We start from the raw sequence: 11,164 nt of genomic DNA on the forward strand, positions 1-11,164 counted from the left end.
TGAGAAGAAAAGCTACCGTTTCATATTCACTAAGATGGTAATGAGAAAATTCAATAAAACTATCGAAGTCAGAGATCGAGATAAATGACTATCTTATTCCTTATAAGAAATTCATGTTTTAGAGACCTGTAAAAAGCAAATATTCGTCGAGCAAAATTTAGAAAAAGAGAAATTGAAATAGTACCTTCGAGAGAGATAGTTTAAGAAGAACCTTTCCAGACCCAAACTCAGATTCAGACTAATGACCAAGACCTAATTCCTTCGTCAAATTCAACCAATGATGATGTGCCCAGTTCAGGGAAATTGTACTCAAATCCCCCACCGAATCTGAAACTAAGTTAAGACTTTTGATTTTGATTTGAGGATCAAGTTAATAGAATTCGAGGAATTGTGTTTGGAGTTCAGACCTGGATCTAGAAGTATTGAGATACGAATTTAAGATTATTCATGGTTTTCAAACAAAAATCAAAACAAAACTTGCATAGAAACCGTGTTTTCTTAAAAGACTGTCTTACGCCAGAATGGTGGAGGGAGCATTTGGCATATATGTTTATCTAAGGGAAGTTCGGTTGCAACAGCTGGCGGGGAGTGTTCGAGGGACAGCTCACGTGCGGCAAAGCCTGCCGAGGTCTTGACCAGCCTCGGTATGGTGCGCTTCCGGTACGATGGGCGAGGGCCGACGAAGCGGTCCCTGAGTGAAGTGCCAGGACACCTAAGGAGGATCGTGGAGGGTTCTGACCAGGTGATGCACGTGCTCGCGGTGCCGAGGACACCCATTCGTATGTCGAGGAAGATATTGTATGACAGACCAATGTTATTGTAATCTATCATTGGATCTCATTGTTGACTCGCTGGTCTCAACGTAGAGTCTAGAGTGATACTGTTTTGTGATAAACAAAGACTCAATGGAAATTTTGAAGTATGGCATGTGAAACCAGTAAATTGTTTTGTCAATGGATTATTTTTATATTAAAGTTTTAAAGAGGAGTGTGTGCGTATCTGTTTTCTAAAGCTAAAGTTAAGAAAGGCATTTCAATTATGGGTGGGTGAGTACTTGTTTGGTTCCACCGATTCCAGTGGTGGTAGGGTGGTGACTAACCCATGGGCCGGATGGGGTTAGGCTGCAATCATGGAGTTTTATTAATCAAACTGAAAAAAATCTTAGGATTACGCTAGGCTTCAAGTAGATAGTTAATGCCCTGATAAATTCTCGATTGAGTGGATCAACAGCTATGCCTAATCTTGATTAGGAAAAAAGCGTTGAATTGCTCAGATGATCAAATTATATCAGTGATAGTTTCCCTCTATCTGTTTATTCAGGTAGAGGATAGTTTAGATTTTGATCTCGTTAGAAAACTCGTTAAGAAAAAATTCAAAAAGGTGGAATCATCCCCACTTTTCGGGCATGGAAAATTTTCCCGATTTCGGTTTTCGGAGTGACCACCAGCCTAGTCTCGTGCCCGGACATTCGTGGGCGAGGCCCCGAGTGAGAGACCCTGCCCCGCGCATGAGGGGGCTACTTCCGCTGTCAGCTACCGTGAATCCAGTGTGCGGAGGGGGCAGTGGGATCTCACAACTACTGTATCATTCAAAATTGATGACATTTCTATTGTATATGTTGTCTTTTAATTATCATCTCATGATTTATTTTTGAATATATTACATTGTTGTAAATGCATGTAGTGGGATTGTGTAATGATATATACTCTAATGTACTATGAGATGGTTTAAAGAAAATGGTTTTCAATTTTGTAAAAGAATGGAGTTTTTCTTAATAAAGTTCTCTGTTATCGCATGTAATGAAGCGTGTATAATTGCGCGTATATACACGCGCTGGTACACGCGTTTATGAAACCAGTATACACGCAAACGTAGATGCCAATATACACGTGCCCAATACTACTCATATACATGCGCAACCATACATGCGCCCATAACTTATTGCGTGTATCGAACGCGTGTATGGCAGCAGTGTCTTGTAGTGAGTGTTCGGTCTCTCTATGTGAAAGGATTGCATACTACATGATTGCAGAGTGTTGTGTTGTCATGGATATTATAAGAGATGGATTGAAAGAGAAGGTCTTTAGTATACACACACATGGGGCATGGGGTGCACTCATGGTGCTCCCCAAGAGCCCATAGAGCACTCGTGCGCATGGGTGCTCTAGGGGAGCCCCCCATGCCCCATGTGTGTGTGTGTGGATTATTTTGCTTGAGTCTTATTATGGTTCAACTGTGCAAGTTGCATGTAGATGCACCTTTTATAATCCTAAATAGCTGCTTTCCAAGACTCTAGCATTCATGTCAGGTTGTTACTCAGCTTTTTACTGATTTGTAATCAATATGTTGGTGTTAGAAACCTGTTGTTAAATTTAAGTTTGACCTAAAAAATCTGTCAACTCTGTTGTATAATTGTAAGGACATAAATGATCTCTTAATTGAATGCTTTGTTATCATGTAGTATAGCTATGCTCTGTTTTCAATCTCTTAAAGTGCTTAAGAAGATGCAGATGTAGATGCTAACATTTCCTCTTCTAGGGGTTGAGTTTGAACTAGCTTTTCAAATTTTTAAGAATACATACAAGGAGGGTCCTAAAACTACCCCCCCAATAGTAGATTAACGTATGAAGGGTTTTTTGTAGAAGAAGGTCGGATGGCAACAAGCTAGTTATGGTGCACATTTTGAATCCTTCAAATAGCCATACGACATTAAATATAGAGGAATAAATTTACAGCACAATGAAGAGAATCAATGAATAATTTGGGTCGGATGACTACACCCCTGTTGTGTGGATCGAGCGTCTAGTCTCTGTGTGTGAAAGGATTGCATACTACACCATTGTAAAGTGTTGTGTTGTCACACTGTAAGAGATGGATTGAAAGAGAAGGGCTTTAGTATACACACACATGGGGCATGGGGTGCACCCATGGTGCTCCCCGAGAGCTCACAAAGCACCCGCACAAAGCACCCGCACACGAGGGTGCTCTTGGGGAGCACCATGGGTGCACCCCATGCCCCATGTATGTGTGGATATTTTTGGTTGAGTCTTATTATGGAACTGCTGCTTTCTAGGACTCTAGAATCCATGTCAGGTTGTTACTCAAATTTTTACCGATTTGTAATCAATGTTGTGTGGTTGAGCGCCCGGTATCTGTGTGAAAGGATTGCATACTACTTCATTGTAGAGTGTTGGGTCATCATGGCTATAAGAGATGGATTGAAAGAGAAGGGCTTTAGTATATACACACATGGGGCATGGGGTGCACCCATGGTGCTTCTCAAGAGCCCACAGAGCACCTGCATGCATGCGGGTGCTCTGTGGGCTCTTAGGGAGCACCATAGGTGCACCCCATGCCCCATCTGTGTGTGTGGATAGGCAAAGAAATTGAGGTTAGAAATTGATCTCGATATAGGCTCATCCTTCAATGTATTAATTTCTTGCCACGGTAATGCATTGCATGAGTGCCCAAGATACTAGAATTGTGGCAAAGCATCTATAGAGAAACCATGTGATGCCATGTACTTCATTGCTATACTGACAACTCTCAGGCCCTTGCCAAGCAAGATGCATGGATCAGGACATGGCTAGCCATGGGAGTTGTTGTCTACCATGTGTCTTTGTTCCAAGCTTATATACCCTCTATATGTAAATAACCGATGGAAATACGATGCTTATATGGAGAGGGATGGCGAGTAACAAACTATGGTAGAATCATGTCAGTATGGTAAGGAATAATGGTTTTTCTATCTATAAGTCATGAGAGCATAATGACTTGTAGACTCTTTAATCAAGTGATATAAAATCTACAACCCAAAATGGTTCTCCATATATGGCTATTGGTCTAATTAGTGAGCTAAAGAGAATGGATTTTGTTTGGACCTATTGAAATTGTGCTTGGAATTATACTTTCCAAGTGTGTTAGTGATACATATCCATGGCTAATCTTGCCTATGTTGCTGGTTTCATAAGGATTTTGGGGCTTTAGTATACACACACATGGGGCATGGGGTTATCTTATTTGGTTTTCTCACAGCGGTTATGACTCCTAAAGCGTGCTCCAAAAAAATGTCATCTTCGCTAGGTTTCAAAGTGTGGAAAGGGTGATTAAAGCCTCCTTTTTATGATATGTCTCAACGAGAGTTAAGGTTCGTGAAGAAAATTGTGATGTTTTTCTGATGTGACTATAATGTAGGAAGTGGAATGAAATTAAGGTCTAGGCCTATCTCCGAGAGACATTTTGGAGACCAAGTGGCCTCTTCTCGCATTATGGTGAATATTTCTCTCAAGAAACAAGGGGTGCAGGCTAGGCATTGTCCGTTTATTGATGATGAGGCAGAAGTGCAAGGAGATTCAAATGTGCTCTTTGGGTCTCCTAGTGCGGCAATGGCACTGACCCATGACATTGGTTCTCCTAGCCATACTGTCATCACCATGGATTCGAGGAGTCTAGCCACTACACTAGATGTCGGCTTTGATGAGTGGTGATATAGAGCCCGATGGAGATATGAAGCACTGTTGTGAGATGGGTAAAAAAGTCCCTTATGCGAGATGTGTTGGGACAATTCTATGTGAGGTAGACCACTGAGCCTCCCTTGGTGCCTCTTTGTCGTTTGGTTGCCAACAAAGCTATCAGACTAGTAGTTAGTGATACCGCATGGCTCATCCCCTTATTTGATGTGGTGGGCTATGTGGAAACGACGAGGTTTTTAATTGTGTTATTTAAATGTCCATATGGTGAATCAATGCCTATCTCTCTGGAGACTATTGATGGATGGGATCTAATTTGGAGGAGGCTTAATGAAGCATTCGAGAGAGAGCTCATAGATGAATGGGCAGAATTGCATGGGAGGAAGTTTTTTATGTGGCATGACAACCATCGTTTGAAGACATGGATGGAGAGGATTGGAGATTGTAAGTATCTACTTTAATTCTTTATTTTTTTTGCCAAGTATACGTGGTGTAGCAATGTGTTTTTGTTAAAAGAGGACACTCGTCTCTTAGAGCGCTTCGGTATGTGGAAGATGAGTTAAAGAAACAATTAGAAGAGTCAACCAAGATTGAGGAGGAAAAAATGAAAGATCGAGGCTACAAATACCTATGCATTACCAATTTGAATAATGGTGAAGACTTTTTCTCTATCCTCTACAAGAGAAAGCAATAAAACAATGGTGGGTCTTACTAAAGTCAAGCTTTATTGCTTGTACTTGGCAAAAGTGGCTAATTGAGAGGTTTGTATTGTTGTTCATGAAGCATGGATATTGATTAATATTTTATTATTTTTGCATGCAATATACTATTGTGGTGGTTCTAAATTTTTAATGTAAAAAAGAAAATTATGGGTAGTGCATTAATAGAGTCAACTAATAGCCTGTGCATTATGGTTTATAGGAAAAACTAAATATTACATATGATGACAAAGGCCAAAGACCCTTAGGGTTCTCATTTTGTAGACTAATTTCTTTTAAGAAACTACATGAGGAAGGAGGTCTATTGGGCCTATATGTATTGAGAGTCTTGCATACCTATGGGATTATTGAGGTGGAGGGACTAGCATTGCTATCCAAAAGCTTTGAGCCTTTCTTTAAATCTCAAAGAAGGATGCATGTTATACAAGCTTTCTCTCACCTCTTGGGTGAGATTAACAGTGCTTCGGATAGTGTGTGCATATGCCAGAGTTAGTGCCCTCGAGCAAGAGGCTAGTATATAGGTATAAATTTGGATATATTTAAACTTTTGTTGCCTATACGGTTTACTATGTTGATCATTTGGTTGTTGTGGGTTTGCTTTATTGTAGATGGATTTTGATTGTTTGGGACAAAAAATAATTTGTGAGATGCCTGCTGCGACGATCATTAGAGAGTGGGGTGGTTGCAAGATCAGGGTGCCCAGTTTTGTCCACTCAGGCACCTTGTAAACAGTAAAAAAATAGGCATTTGTTTACCTTTAGTGGCTAATCTCTCCTAGTAAATGAAGGAATTTCGTTTCAAGTTCTTTTGTTGGAACATCATATTCAAAGTTGGAAATATAGTTGCATAATTTGATTAAGCATTAGATAGTCAAAAGTCCTCATTTTCTTAGGTACAAAGTCTATGTATACACCCTGTCCCAAATTTGAACTAATTCCATAAAATACTAATATCTTTTGCATATAAACTCATATGAGATTCCCACTTTGTACCTTAGATCTTCACATAATATGGAGCTTAACTTGATTTTTTGAGAAAATTTTAAGATATTTGTCTATTTTCTTTAAATATTTCAAAGTCTTTAAAGTGTTATAATATACACCACTTTTTGTACCCACAATAGCTACCACTTAAAATCCTCAATCTTGTAGATCAAAAGAGTGGGTAGATACTGAGACATTAGTATAATGTGGTGGTTAGTAAAAATTACAAATCCAATGGTTGGATTTTTAATGATCTCTTTTTTAATATTCTTCCAGACTATCAGAAGGCCTGCAAATATTAATAATCTAATTAGTAAAATTACATTTTTGATGTGAATCATCTAAAACCTATAGGGACTAGTGTACTTGTAATGGTGCATCTATGGAAAAATAAATTGGATCACTCTAAGTATGGAAAGATCATTTGTTTATCATTTTATCATATTTTTGACTAATTTTGATTAATTAGACTAATTTATATTAATTTAAGTTATACTGGGTTAATTTAAGTGCAAGCCTATTTTCTATTATTTGCTTGATCTCATTTTAAGTACCTTGCCCCCCAAAATTTGCTCTCCAAGCATTGTCCTAGTCCAGCATAAAATGGATAAAACTGGACACCCTGATCTTGCAACAACCCAGTGGTAGGATATTTTGGGTGAGAACACTACGTTCTCTACCGCATTGGTGGAAAGGGGTATTACCCCATGGGAGTGTAGCCATTGTCCATGGTGGATAGAGTACCCTATAGGGGTAATCCTTATGCAAGAACAGGAGCTACATGATGCTAGTAAGTAAACTTTAAGTGATATTTTGTGTGAAGGTGTGTGTGAAAGAGGACATGAAGGAAAGAGAGGGGGAAAGGAAATTTAAGTGATTTATGTGGTGCTTATGTGATTTGTGTGTTTGTTTTGTAAGGGTTTATTGAAGAAAAACCATAAGTAAATTTGAATGTGAGCATCACCTTGCCACCCACACAAAATGAATGTAAGGGTTTATTGAAGAAAACCCATAAGTAAATTTGAATGTGAGCATCACCTCGCCACCCACACAAAATGAGACAATGAAATGGTGGGGAAAGAAGTCACAAAGAGAAAGAGTATGAGGAAGGGAAAGGGGAAGCCTTCATACGATGACACCTTGGAGGCATCTAAAGGAAATGAAGGAGAGAAAGAAACCTCAAAGGATAAAGAAAAGAGAAAAAAGTAATAGGATGATCTGTGGGAGAGTGAGCGACAACATACACATAAGGAGGGAAACAAATCTCTTGGGCCATAACAAATAAGAGCTTGTCATCCGTGGGGCTGAGGGCCTGTCAACGGCCGGCTTCAGAGAGATGCCCTATCTTTAATTAGATAGGTCGGGATACTTATATTTTATTGTTATGCAATATGAGTGATAATGTAACAAGATTTTTTGTTGTCTTTTCTTATCGTTGGCTTCACTTTCATAAAGGTTTTCAATTGTGCATGAGAGTAGTGATGACTTTGTCGAGGTGAGACCTCGTAGGAGAGGCATGACTATGCACATTGATCAGATCTTCAGTGGACATATGATTTAGATTCACACTATGGTTGTGAGGATGAGCTTGTTGTGGTTGTGAGGAAGAGCTTGTTGTGGTTGTGAGGAAGAGCTAGTTAGTTTTTCCTTTGACCTAGGAGTCATTGTTAGATTAGATGATCGAACATTGCTTTATCATTACCATCCGAGCGGACATTTGGGTCATGGATTTGATGACCTCTAGTGGCCATTTTGCCTTGGATGAGGAGTATGCGTGTGACTATCTTTTTGATCCAGGTGGTCATACATTTGCTCCATGGATGGGTGATATGTACTACGGATATCCATTTGACCCAGGAGGATCTATGTCTAGCCTCATCGTCGACATTGATTTCCCACATTGAACATTTGTCCCATGTGGTTGGATAAAGAGAATGTAGGGAGAGCTTAAGTTCCTTATAAGAAAACACACACACACACACACAAGAAAGAGAAAGACAATGTTTACAAACTACATGGTTTTGTGGCATAGCCAACTATTCTCATAATTACAACATTTAGAGTGCCGTTACATGACACTTATTATGATATCTCTTATGTGTAATGGAGAGGTACTACATTAATCCCAAAATAGGGTGAGAATGGGGTTAATAGACTAGGAGATAGTTTCATCCATCACATTTCATAAAAAATGATAACTCTAAAGGAGCATGGAATGATTTAGATAAGATATTGGTGCCAAACAATAGAACTCCAAAATTATCCTAAAAATTTAGTTATTTTTGGGTTGGACATCAAAGAGAGTGAGTCACTCTAAGCACATTTAAATAAAATGAAAAGTGCTATGTATTTGGGTCTCCAAGTGGAAGAGAAGGATGCCATAGCAATCCTTCTCAAGAGCATGACCTTGGAAGGATTCAACATGTTGGTGTTGGTGGCTACCTTGAAGAATCTACCTAACCCAACTTTTAGTGGCATTGAAGCAGCTTTGATTGAAGAAGAAAAGAGACTTAAAGTCAAAGTAGGTGGATCTTCATCACACTATGAGGAGAAAGCATTCTTCACCAGCCATAGTGAAGAGTGAAGTGCAACTTTTGTGGTAAGACATGCCATATAGAGAGAGATTGTTGGAGCAAGGAGAAGACTCCAAACAACACTCAAGAGAAAACATCATGAAAGAAGAGCCAACTAAAGGGGATTCCCAACAAGAAGAAGGCCAATCATCGAAAAGACTCTTCTAGTTGATAAAAGAGGGCACCCCTCTCACCTTGTGTTTAAACCTACTCATTCTACGCCTAACTTGTGTGTAAATTGTTAGGCTCTAATCTAACATTGTAGCCTATGAGGCACCTATGATCACTCTAGCAAATGACTAAGAGTGTAGGTATGGTGGTAGTAGTTCATTACTAAGCGAGAGTGTTGAAATAACAAGTGATGTTGTGGGTATTGTTTAGAGAAAGGGGGAGTTGGTATGTGAGCTTCAAACATTTATATGAGTTTCATAAGTCATAAACTATGGTTCAAAAGTCAAAGGGATCTTAAAGATGGAAGAATATATGGAATGGCAAGCACATGTAGAGGCCAAAAGTAGGCACCTAGAAGAAGTGGGAAAAGATGCCAAGTGGATGCTCACTTCAACTTTAGTGTCCAAATCTAAGAGAGATTAGGGAGGACTTATCAAGCTTATGGTTTATGATTAATGGCTAATGGAGATGTATTAAAAAGGCACTATATGTAATGGATCAAACACATGAGATTTTATGCTAAACCTCTTGCCTTATTATTATGCCTCATATTTTTCATTAGCATTGTCATTAATGTTAATCCTCGGGGGGTTCACCTAAAAATATGTAAGTTTAGCACGTGAGTTCATAAAGAGGGTATATTAATTCAAAACATTTATAGAATTACATTTACAGGAGGGGTTTTTAAAACCAATTTTGGAAAAAAACAAAAGTTTATGAAGAAAAAGGGGTCATTTTATTCATAAAAGTATGTAAGTGTAAGGGGTTTTTAAAATACCCCTTGAATGCACATGATATATTAAAATTTCTTAGAGGTGAAACCCCTAAGTGTTAATCTCTCTCTTACATTTCTAGCATGGTAAGATGTTGATTCTAATCCATTTCTACACACCCTAATCTTCTCTAGATGCAAATCTCAAGTAATTCTCATTCTGTTTAGGCCCCACACATGAGGTTTAGGCCACACTTGTTAAAGTTGAATCTTGAAGATTGTCCCTACTTGCAAGCATGTCCAAGTGTCACCAATATATGATGCTTCCACAAGGAATCTCCAACATTTTTAAAAAGTGCATAGGATCCAACAAATGTTGCACACTATTTAACTCCAACACTCTAGTCTATAAAAGACAAACCTTTTTAGCTTCATTTCTATGAGTGTTTTTCATTGGATTCTTTATTCTTTGATTTTCAAACTATGCTTGGGTGAAAAAAAGGCAAGGTGGTAAACTTTTAGTGCTTTTTTTGTGTGCTTAATAGGTGGTCAAAAAGCACTCTCACAAGAACCTATAAATCGAGATGGAAAAAAAGAAAAAACTTAGTCACATTAAACTCAAATGGGCCATCATTTTCTTAAGGCCATCAAGAGAATTGGAATGGTTTTGATTGGTTTTCATAGCTTACAGATATTTAAAACTACCTGTTTAATTGCTTTTCATAGTTTGACTTCTTTTCACAATTTAAATGTATTTCAAAGTAATAGTACTATATGTTACATGTCTTGTATAGTGTATGTAGTGAATGACTTACTATTTGACTGCTTTTCATAGCTTGAATGCATTTCAAAGTAGTATTACTTTATGTTTCATGTCCTACACACACTGTATGTAGTGAATGACCTACTACTTTATACTGATTACAAAGCAATAGACTTATCATAGCTGGGTACTACTACTTTGAATGCATTTCAAAGTAGTAGTACTTTATGTTTCATGTCCTGCGCACTGTATGTAGTGAATGACCTACTATTTTATACTGATTACAAAGCAGTAGACTTATCATAGCTGGGTTTTCCTCTCTCCATGAGCCTTGATTTATTTTAATCATAGATTAAAATGTTATTTATTTTGATGATGACATGTCACAAGTGGGTTATTCAATGAAGACCTTGGCACACAAGCAGGCTTCTAAGCCTCCTAATAATTTATGTGGATAGCATGCAGCTAAGTCATAATCCCCTTAATCACATTTTGGTGGGAAATGTGCTAAGTCTTATTTCCCTTGATATTGGAAAAGGTTCTATTTCAAGTGGATTAAATTGCAAAGTAGGTTTGAAATGTATTGTTATTACATGTATGTATTCTACTTAACCTTTCTCTTATCTTATAGGGAGAGTGCATCCATGTGTACTAGACTTTTAATATCCTAAGTCCAATAGCTTTTGTTTTTTCACAAAAGAGGAGTTCAATGCTAAGTACATACTTAGCTTGGATGGTGATAATGCTAAGTACATACTTAGCTTGGATGGTGAT

The sequence above is a fragment of the Cibotium barometz genome, chromosome 17 (assembly GCF_041138505.1).
Source record: "Cibotium barometz isolate CiBa-2024 chromosome 17, ASM4113850v1, whole genome shotgun sequence".
Taxonomy (NCBI): Eukaryota; Viridiplantae; Streptophyta; class Polypodiopsida; order Cyatheales; family Cibotiaceae; genus Cibotium; species Cibotium barometz.